General features: G+C 50.2%; 1 long non-coding RNA gene across 1 annotated transcript; it reads left to right on the forward strand.

Annotated features, from left to right (window-relative positions):
* Positions 1-6,753: 6,753 nt before the first annotated feature.
* On the forward strand, positions 6,754-8,932 carry LOC102029475. Its single transcript, XR_262788.2, has 3 exons — positions 6,754-6,926; positions 7,177-7,215; positions 7,360-8,932. It is a non-coding gene; the product is annotated as an uncharacterized LOC102029475 (long non-coding RNA).
* Positions 8,933-10,212: the final 1,280 nt, after the last annotated feature.

Below are 10,212 nucleotides of genomic sequence, written 5' to 3' on the forward strand. Positions count from 1 at the left end.
AAAGAGACGCATCCCAGAGTCAGCACCCGGGGCAACCGCTGGGACGAGCAGGGCATCCACGAGGACACAGGGCACTCTGCCCGGGGAAGGTCCGTGGGGAGACTGACCAGGGGCTGAAGAAAAGGAGTTCAGGGAGAAGAGCGGGAAGAGAAGCCGCCAGCGAGGTGAGGGTAACTGGAAAGGCGGGAGCCGCCTGAAGAGGGCAGGAGGGGCAGCAGCACCCAGAGACAAGGGCCGCGGTGCGGATCTACCGTCCCTTCACGCCGGGCGTGGGGCGCACACCTGCAATCCCGGCACTCGGGAGACTCAGGCGGGGGCCGCCCTGGGCTGGAGGCAGCCTGAACTAACAGCAAGACCCTGTCTCGAAAAATAGAAAGAGAAAAAAGGAAGAAAGGAAGAAAGAAAGAGGGGAAGGAAGAGGGGAAGGAACACTGCCTACTGCCCACAGTGGGTGGGCTGAAGTCTAGGCCATGCCATGGGCAGAAACATAATGGGCGGTGAGGGTGGAGTGCTGCTGAAGGAGGGCAGCTCTTGTCCTACAGGTTTGCATTAATCACGGTTGTCGGACTTCACATCTGACCCTGTCCAGGGTGAACAGGTCCCTCAAACGAGGTGCCTGCAGATGTCTAAGAAAAGTAAGAATAAATCAAACCAAAAGAGCCAACATCCTGTGATCAGGTGCTAGCAGCCTCAGTACCCTTTTCTTCAGAACCCACCCAGGAGGCAGCAGAGGATGGAGGATACCAACTGTTTTAGCGAGGACAGTACAACTCAGTTATCACAGGAATGCGACCTGACCAGACAGCCATCACGTTACCTCCCTTCGAGCATATCTCAGCAAAGCGTCTAGTACGGACCCCGGGGCTCACAATGCTTACGCTAGACCTCCAGAACCTAGCAGTCATGGCTCAGTCAGGCCTCAGGCAATACAAAAGGGTAACCGAAGAATGTCCTTCTCCACACGCGACTTTCCTGTTTCTGGTGACCTGACATCGGAAAGCCTCCTAACCCTCAATGGACTGATCCTCATATAAACTAACTCCTAGCAACGACAAATGACTCACTCACAAACCTGCTTTTCAGATGCCAACCAATCAATCCAGACTCCACACCCCACACACCAGCTACTGGGCTCTCAGACTCAGCGCCACTGCCCCCTTCCCCAATCAGCCCACGCCCAGGTGCAAGGCCACGAGGGACAGCCCCTCACGCCAGGGTTCACGGAGATGACTCAAGGTGACCGGCCCATGCCGGCTTATCCTGCTTGGCAGTAAAAGCCGCCGCCTTTGCTCCCTGTGCTTCCCGGCCTGCCTGGCACTTCATGTGTCAGACGCCCTGCTCCTAGGGACCTGGAGAGACAAACTCCTTCCACCACGACAACTATTTTCACGTCTCACTACACCTGCATAAAACCAACCCCAGGTATATTTTAAAGCATGGTGACGAAGATCCTGGGAGGAATGGTAATCTAATCACATTTGTTCCACGTTCTCTGACAACAATGCAAACAGCAGTTACACCGAAGCTTATACCCAGTCTAAGACTGTTTTTGTTTGGTTTGGTTTGGTTTCTTTGGTGCCGGGAACCGAACTCAGGGCTTTGCACTTGCCAGACAGGTGCTGTGCCACTGAGCTACAACCCTGGCCCGTCTATCCTAACATTCTATAAAAACTAAATTTCCTCAATATATTGCTTCCTAGATGAAGCAATGGAGTTCTTTGAGCAGCAAGAATTTTCCAGTATATTTCAAAATATCCCACTGTGAACACTTTTAAAATGTGTCATTTAATCGCTATATGTGCTGCAGTTTCAATGTGTCCCTCCAAAGTCCATGTTCTAAAGACCTGGTGCCCAGACTGTGGGCATTTGGGGAGATGATATGGCCTTTCAATGCGGGTGAATACTGTGGCAGGTCTTCTGGGCCTGGAGGTACGCGCTCCGGGAGAAGGAGAGGGTGCGACCTCAGCCTCTCCTCTTCCTGTCCTTTGTACCTCAGCCATGAGGTGAGCAGTTTTCCCACACACTGCTGACATGATGCGCTGCCTCATCCCAGGGCCAGTCACGGACTGAGCCCTGTAGAACTGCGCCTAGATAAACTTTTTCTCTTTGTAAGGTGATTGGCTTAAGTATCTTACAGTAACAGAACGTTAACACAACCTGATTACCATAATGTTAAAAGTTTTCTGAAGTCACTGAAAATACCTAATAGAAAGGAAACTAGAATAAGGAAAAAGAGGCAATGTTTCTCGTAAGTGGAATACATATGGGTTTAGAAGAATGGATGTATAAAATCACAGTTATAATACTGTAATAAGGGGCTGGGGATTTAGCTCAGCGGCAAAAGCACCTGCCTGGCAAGCGCAAGGTCGTGAGTTCGGTTCCTGGTACTGGAGAAAAAAAAATAATAATAATACTGTAATAAAATTAAACCAGCATTTAATTTGTCAGCATATAAGACAAACAAGTTTCCTACTACTGTCCACAGAACCTAGCCTATTAGGTTTCTCTTTTTCTTTCTGATGTATTTTTTATTTTCACTCTATAGAAGAATTTTTCAAGAGCTTGTGATTGAACACTTCCTAAATTAATGTAGTGGTAATGAGTAATTCTTTAATGTAGTGATTACTTTTTATTCTTTAGACTTAAAATTGAAACTATAAATCTTGCCTTATTTAAACAAGACTTTTCAATCTGCAAAGAAACTCAAATGAGAGTCACAGGAAAAAGCTGCACAAAGATAATATTCCTAACCCAACAGGCACATTGCTTTCCTTTTCTTAGCAAGAGGCACATCTCCTGGAGGCAGAACATTTCCCATAAATAAATCTAACAAGCTTTGCGGCAGTCATGGTGACATCCGTCTTTTCTGGTTCACCTCTGCTCTGACGCCAGGACACAGAACGTGCAAGCAAGAAGCCACAGAGTCCGGCCAGGCGCTCCACGTGCTCCTGACGGGCTCTTCCTCGGGGTACAGCTGTGACACGCGGAACTCAGAGACACACGCGCTGGTCCAAGGCTGCAATATAGAACCCTTGTTCTGTCTCTACGGGAGATCTACGTCACGGAGCTGATCAAGATCCAATTACTATCGATACACTGCTTAGTAAACTATTAGCTAGGAGTAATCATCTTGTGGGGTTTTAACGTTCTATTGCTTTTGTTTTCGCACAAGCAACAATCCCTTCATAAAGATGACCGATGTTAGGATGGCTCACACAATTTGTCTTACGGCCACTGAGAAAATGTAGCCTACCATGTGTGAACTAGACGTGCCAAGCGATTACAGCGAACACCAGTTATGAATTCTGTACAAGTCAAGCAAAGGTGAATGCTCCTACATTCATTTTTTAGAATATCCACAGAAGTACAAATGCTCACAATGGATGTGCTCTTCGAGAAAAGCCTTTCAATTTTAGATGAGTAAAATTAGTAACTGCTGTTTTACCAAAGTTTCCTCTAGACATTTACGTTCCACTAGATAGCAGTGCCTCTTCACCTAGCAGCCTGTGTGTCACTGTTCCCTGTGACTCCTCTGTCGTCACCCCTCCTCCGTCTCCTCCTCCCTGTGCCTTCTCCCCTCCGTACCCGCCAGCCTTATCTTCCCAGTGTGCACCAGGCAGAAGGAGAGCTGGCTGACCTGCAGGGCCTGAAACAACGTTTCCCCACGTGGGACCCTCAAAGCCAAATCCCATGAGATTTGAATAAATGCTAAAAATTTTTAAAGTGCGGATAATACTGATTTACATACCTCCTTTCCTGCTACATATCATGGTGTTTGTATAGTGACTTTCCAAGAAGGAAGGTAATGGCCATTTTCTGAAGCTGGTAGGCCAGAGAAGTTTATTTCGCACATTCTCTTTCAAAACACACTGGAATACACCATGGCTCTCAAGTGGAGGTGCAGGAAGGAGCGGACAGAGAAGCCGATGCACGTGGCTGGAGCCGAGGAGAGTGCTCGGCAACTGTCCTTATCTAAAAGAGAATTTCCCGAAGAGTTTGATGGGCCACCTTCTTCCTTCCACTTAACAATCAGGCAGCTCCAAACGGTCTGCGTGCAGAATTTTCAAAGACCCTGCTGATACGCAGACCTTCTCAAGGCCAAGCCCAAGAATGACACCTGAAACTCACATGTGGTCCCGTGAAACTTGCGTTGAGAACAACTGCTCCAGGAAGTACGGGGCCAGCTCATTCCCAAAGAGGAAGCGGCTCAGGAGGTGCAGGGAGGTCAAGGAGGGAGGGCTAGGGGATGAAAAGAGGAATCTGGGTGTGTTATGAACACGTACCAACTCCGTGCAGGAATGGAAACAGCAGGTACTGCAAACATGAACAAAAGGAAAGGAAAGGGACCCAGGGATGGGTGGAGGCGGAGGGAGGGAGGGAAAGGAGATGGGAAGGGGGAACTAGCATGTGTTAAATAGCAAAAACAAAAAGGATGTGTTGCATACACGCACCAGCTCTCCACAGTGAATGTACTGATCACACCCGGCACACACGTTATCGTAGCCAACACAGTGGCTGGAAATTACTGCCCTACGACTGTGCCATTCCCGGGTGGGCAAAGGAGCACTGGGCAATCCGTCAGCTCCTGCACAGAAGCTCCCCTCATGGCAGCTCGCCCGCAAGCAGGCAAAGGTTACCGCCAGAAAAACCGCGCCTGGGCTGACACGCTGACACTGGCGGCTCACAGTAGAGTGTAGGATCTCAGCACAGGGGATTTACGGTCAGAGCACCCGTCCAATACACACGGCAATACATGGAAAAAACCCAGGTCTGACGTTCCCACCTTCACTTCTTCCCATGATAACAGCTGCCAGTAAAACAAACAGCTTCACGTAATTCTTCTAATAAAACATTTAAAAAATACTAACATGGAATGTGATTGATATGTTTGTTTGGCTCTAGTAATTATTTCCCTATGTGTGCATAGATCAAAACCTCAGGGTGCATGAAATTAAATATATACAAGTTTTGAGAAAGTTAAAATATCCACCTACCCTTTCCTTGTTGACATGCAAAGTAGTAAAAATTACTATCCTTTACTCACATAAAGACATTGCCACTCAACAAGCACGACTATCTCAGTGGATGGACAGAATGGTAAGAGACCTGCGTAGCACAAACAAAATTCCGTTATTACTCAAGTCCAAACAGCATTGGAATGCATCCGGGTTTCTTGGGAAATACTTTATCAGAAATGTGGGATACTTGCAAAGTGAATTCATGGGGGAGATATTTTTGAGCATGGAAATAACTGCAGAGGCACTGTAATACTGGAGGGCTGTAATACTGGAAAATATATATTCGTTCTTCATACCTGCTTCCTGACATACAACTCCTACAATCCTCGGAAACTCCACACTGGCCACGTTGTATTGCGTGTGAATGAGCTGACCAGATGGTGCAGCCCTTAGGTAGCTTCGGGGTGGGGACTGGCTACTGGAAGCACGAAAGCAGGATGACCTGCTGTTGATCACCACTCGCCAGTGACTTTGTAAGTCATACCTATGTAATAAGGCCCCAAGAGAAACCCAAAGACAGGCTTTGAGAGTGTCCGGCAGCAGAACAAGTGGCGGTTCACGGAGCGGGGCTTGCCCTGGAGGGGACACAGAAACTGCACGCCCTTCCCCCACACCCCACCTTATGCATCTCTTCATCTGTATCCTGTGTAACGTCCTTTATACTTAACTGGCAAACATAAGCATAGTACTTCCCAGAGTTCTACGAACTTCCCTAGTAAATCAAATGAACCTGAGAAGAGGAGTGTGGGGATCCCAGTTTGTCCCCAACTGGGCACATCAGAGAAGAGAGTCAAGGTGGGGTGGCACAGGTTCAGGGAGTCAGGAAGCCACTGTTATCTACCCTCAGGAATATCCACAGCTGGAACTTGGAACTGGGCTGCAGACACAGCAGCCCACACACACCCCAGGACTCGGTTGACTTTTACACAGGTCGGACTGCAGGTCCCCACACCAGTCTGTCCAAGGACCCCTCCCCCAAACTGCCCAGTGGCTGAGACCATGTCCAACCCCTTTCTCACAAAGCAGCATATCATTGGCCAGGGCCAACCATGACACCTGACTTAGATGTGAGGGAACTTCCAGCCCCTCCAGTTTAAAGCTGTAAATACAAACATCACTTTGTAAAACATGGGAGCACATTTTCAAGATTACTTAAGCCTGCTCTTCCATACTGCAATCCTAATTAGACCCAAATTAATGGATTTGTCTTTGTTCCTGACTAGGTCAACAATACTTTCATTAGATGCTCAGAAATGTCAGAGATCTGATGTGGCTAGTGGTTTGAAAGAGGAGCAGTGTTGGGGACTGACCCTGTCTCCAGTAGGTAATGTTGGGGCAGAGCTGCATTAGATGGCGTCTAGCTTGTATCACCTGCACAGCTGACTGCCTCCTTGCTAGCGAGGAGAGACCTCCACACCCATGCCTCTTTTTTGTTTGCTTGTTTTCTGGTACCGGGGATCGAACTCACAACCTTGTGCTCGCTGGCAGGCACTGTGCCGCTGAGCTAAATCCCCAGCCCCTACCCATGCCTTTTGAGGTAGCAGAAGTCTTCTATGTTGACAGATGAGATGCAAGATGGGGGGGTGGGGGGAATTTGTATGGCACACATGCGGCAGCAAGCTGTTTATCACTGAAAGCTCTAGAAGGTTCGCTATCACTGGCCTCGGTGAACAGACAGAACTCCAAGAGGAGATGATGAAACAAGAACCTTCCAGAACACAGAACATCATGCGCGGGGAGCAGGCGCAGGACTTGAGTGGCACAGAAGCGGTCGCTGGGACAGCCACAGGAAGAGAAAAGAAGAAAGGGACCATAAAGTCCTGCCTTCAAGAGGAGTCAGAACTTCCTTGGAAACTCAGAGAAGCCGCTATAGATTTGAGACCAGGGAGGAACCAGCCCGACGCTATTGTAAGAAATGCTCATTTGTAATTGCTCAGGATCACATCACCAAAACGATCTTCACGATTTCTCTTTGAGTTCCATATCAGCAAACTTTCACATGAAAACAGCACAGATCTGGCTCTAGAAAGTCTACAGAAAACGTGTTAAGTGTTTCCCGAAACCTCTTGCAAAGACTATTAACATTCCCCAGCAGTCCTCCTTACACTCCTATCCCTCTACCTTCCTCCTCTTCTCAAACTCTTTTTTTTCTCCACAGTGCCCCATCTCAAAGCCTTCTGTGTCTCTGTTGCAGCAGGTGAGTATCGACCATCCCTTTCTCAGGGCAGACTATGTGCTCCTGCTGCTAGTGGGGTAATCAGAGAAAGTTCGAGGAAAGGATAAGCACCAGAGGGTGAGAGTAAAGGTTATGAAACCTCCTAATTTCTAATTCTTATCCCAGGAAGACGGACTGGCAGGGGTGCTAAGAAGAATTAGGTCACTGTCACACTCTGATGATGGCTTGAACGAGGAGGACACGAAGAAGAAGAACCAGATTCTAGACATTTGTGGAAGGATTTATTTGGTAAACTGAACTCCAGAATGACAGTCAACAACACATGTTAACCTCATAACCCTGGGCCCACCAGAGCGCCCTCAAATGTGTGGGCGAAGGCTCTCGTGAAGAACAGGGGGCTCACGGGAGTAAGGACCCCGGAGCATGGTGACTCCTCAGGGCTCTCATACACGCAGGCCACCCACACACCCTCTGCACCCCTAACACATGCCATCCGCGCTGGCCCAAAGGTGTCTATGTTCACTGCTTCTTCTGCCTGAAAACAGTTCTCCCACTTCCAGCCTCACACCTATATATGAAGAAGTTGCCTAACTACCAAAAAGGGAGATGCACAGTTGCATGCTATGATAATACTGTGAATGATAGTTCTGTCCTTGTGCAACAAAAATCCTAAAATCCTTGGAATCTCTGAAATAAGCACGTGCTTTTGCATGTTAATGAACTGACTGGTAGCAACCAGCACCAAGGCAAGATCAGAGGATTAGGACTCCCTCTGGGGAGGGACAGGGGCTGAAGGTTAAACTGAACGCCACTGACCAATGATGTAATCAATCATGTCTATGTAATGAAACTTCCTCAGTGAAAACCGCAAAGTGCAAAGTTCCCAGGGCTCCCACACAGCTGGAAGTGTGGAGACTCCTCAGGGTGGCACGCTGAGAGAGAGCGGAGGGAAGCTCAAGGCCCCTTCCCTCACACCCTGTCCTATGTCTTATGCATACCTTCATCTGCGTATCCTTTGTAACATTATCATAAATCGGCAAATGTGTTTTGCTGCATTCTGTAAGCCACTCTATTAACTTACTGGAGCCTGAGGAGTGGATTGTGGGAACCCCACAATCACCCCGATTTACAGTGGTCACTCAGAAGCACAAGGAAAAGACTGGCACCTGACCGGCAGGGGCGAGGGTGGAGGTCAGCCTTAGTCACTGAGTTCTCAGCCTGTGGGATCAGACCTCCCCAGGTACAAGATGTGAGAGCTGAACTGAGCTAGAGCACAAACTTCTGGTGTCCTTTGCAGAACCAGCTGCTTGTGTGACGTGAGGGAGCGGCACCCCACACGCAGGAGAAGCCGTGCCTGAGTTATTGTTCTCTACTTGCACGGGCGGCAAGGGTTTCAGAATCCAGAGAAGGGTACTGTCGCTGGGTGCTGGCGCTTATTATGCTGCAGGCAGGGGTGGGAGTCCTTGGAAAATGCTTCCGGCACGAGCGGTGACACTTCCACCTCCCGAGCAGCCCCACGGGAACAGCCACACGGGCTCCTTGTCCTCTCGGCCTTCCTGCTTGGCCCTGATCCCTGCCCAGTGCTCCACTTCCAAGGCAAGGAGACCCCGTTTTCCTCCCCCGGGGAGCGGAGCGCAGTGATCACAGATGGAACCGGCGCGGGCAGCTGTAGACACCGCGGACCTCACGAGCCACCTGTGGGTCCGTTTCTGTCAGGCTGCCTTGCTTTTCAAAACGGCAGCCTGTCACCACTTTTCACGGTAAGTAAAGTGTTCTGTCCTCTCCCTCCTAGCTCACATCCGTGTCAGGCAGTCTCTACTCTCATGAACCAAAGAAAAGCTCTGTTAAAACATAACCGAAACAGCGTCTGACATAACGCATCACCATCAACGCTCCTGTGGTCTGAGACTCTCCTCCACTCCCTTCTCATCCCAAAGGGACCCTGACCCTCCGAGATAAATGTTTGGGATGAGGGTAACTGTAAATCAAGGCGTGGGATGAGTGCGGCATATCAGGGCATGCCTGGTCAAGGTCGCCGCCCCCTTCTTGAGGGCTCTCCATCTGCCAGTCGAACTGAACTCTCCCCACATCTTGCTGGGTACCCACCTCAGCCTGGCAAGCGTTCCCAACCCCTTCGGCTTCACACCTACTGCGGAACAGGACACGGTTTTCTGCTTTCTTCCAGGGCAGGTGGTGCTAGCCACACACACACACACACACACACAAACACACACACACACCCCTGCGCGTGCTGCAAAGAGCTCTGCCCTAAGTAGCCTCGGCCCTCTGCAGCGTAGCTGGCATGTGAAGACAGGTATTCAATATGACCGTGGCCTGAATGACTACATAGCTGTCATCATATTAGGAAATAAAAATAATACTAAGAAGTTAGCATGAGCCGGGTGTGGTGGCACACGCCTGTAATCCCAGCCCTCGGGAGGCTGAGGCAGGAGGATCCTTGCGAGTTCGAGGCCAGCCTGGGCTACAAAGTGAGCTCAAGGGCAGCCTGAACTGCTCAGCGAGACCCTGTCTCAAAAAGACAAAAAAGAAAAGCCTGAGGCAGAAGAGGCCCCTGGAGCTGTGTCCCGAAACCCAGGAGGAAGCTGCCGGCATCCCGAGGCGCCTGAGCTCGGTCCTCTCGCTAAAGTCGGGCGCGGAGGCCTGAAGATGCCCCTTGACTCCCGCCTCCGCCGCCAGCTCCGCCTTGCCACGGACCTGATCGGAGACCCTTCCAGTAGATTCTTGTCTCTTCCGACCACCTCGCCTTGCGCCCCGTGCCCCGGACACAGCCCGCGGCCTCGGCCTCCTTTCCTCCGCCTTCCTCTTCCCCTCCTCATTCTCGGACTTCTCTAACTTTCGAACGTCCCTGCCGCTGTGCAGTGGCGGCTTTCTCCTCCTTCGCTCCCCCACGAGCGCATCAGAGCAGCGGGAACCGAGTGTCAGCACTCCGGACGCCGGGGCAGCAGCGGGTCTTCAGAACGCGCGGGAAGGTCCGGGCTGCGGGCTGCGCCGGCAGCC

This window comes from Chinchilla lanigera, unplaced genomic scaffold (genome assembly GCF_000276665.1).
Source record: "Chinchilla lanigera isolate Chin_1 unplaced genomic scaffold, ChiLan1.0 scaffold00053, whole genome shotgun sequence".
NCBI lineage: Eukaryota > Metazoa > Chordata > Mammalia > Rodentia > Chinchillidae > Chinchilla > Chinchilla lanigera.